Source organism: Arachis ipaensis, chromosome B05 (genome assembly GCF_000816755.2).
Source record: "Arachis ipaensis cultivar K30076 chromosome B05, Araip1.1, whole genome shotgun sequence".
NCBI lineage: Eukaryota > Viridiplantae > Streptophyta > Magnoliopsida > Fabales > Fabaceae > Arachis > Arachis ipaensis.
Window position 1 is genome coordinate 146,339,885 of NC_029789.2, and position 1,241 is coordinate 146,341,125.

Here is a 1,241-nt window from a genome sequence, read left to right on the forward strand (position 1 = left end):
TTATATATATATATATGAGTAAATAGTTAAATTCATAAATGAAAAATCATTCATTCTTTAAATTAGTTTCTAAATTTTTTTTAATCAGATTTGTTTTTTAAAAATTTAAAATCATATTAGTCATTTTACAGTTTTGTTACTAATAATGTTAAAATTAATAATGTTAAAATTTGTTGATATTACATGTTCAGTTGTTGATATTACATGTTTAGTGGCTGAGATTAGACTAAAAAAATTAGAAAAAAGTTATATGTAAATTAATGTGTTTGAAATTAGAGAGAAAGAATAATTAATATCTTTGAAATTAAAAAAAGAGATAATAATTAATTTTAAAGTATATTTATAATTTTAAATATTTTTAATTATATTATTTAAAATATAATTCAAAAACTAATTTCATTAATAAGAGCGTGTACTCCCATTTTTTATTAACCCATATCTCATGCTTTTTAATATAAATACTCTCTTCTTTTTTGTATTCTTTTTTCTTCTTCCCATGTTTCCTCTTCGTTATTGTTTTTTTATTGCTATTGTCGTGGCTGTTTTTTCTTTTTTTTTTTCTTTCTCTTCTTTCGAGTATTTTTGCATTTTTATATATTTTTTTGTTTTGATTTTTTATTTTTTTTGTTTTTATTCTTATTAAAAGAATAAAATAAAAAAAATTATGAGAAGTGAAATAAGAAAGAGAAGATGAAAAAGCAAAGAAGAAGAATACGACAACGATGATGAAAAAGAAGAGGATAATGAATTTTGAATTATGTAAAATTTATTAAAAAATAACACCGAAACTTTTTAACCGTGACACATCTTCTTGTTAAAAAGGTGAAATAAGAATTATGTGAATGTCAAACAAGAAACAAACAAGAAGAAGATGATGATGATGATAATAAAAAAGAGAAAAAGAAGGAAGAAGAGTTTTGAATTATGAAAAATTTATCGAAAAAATAACATCAAAATTTTTTAATCGTTACTTAAGTTTCTGAATTTTGATAAGAAAATTTTTTAACCGTGAAATCGAATTTCTTAACTATGTCATTTTTAACTAAATGATGTACTTTTTTTTAATTATTGAACTAGTTGAGTGACATTAAATTTATATATAAACAATTTAACTATTTTTGTGTCACTTATAATAAAAAGATGTATTTTTTGTTCTAAAATCTATTTAAATATATTTTATTAATTGAGTGAATTAAGATTTTAGACTTGTGATTTTTTAAAGATTTATTATGTTATTCATT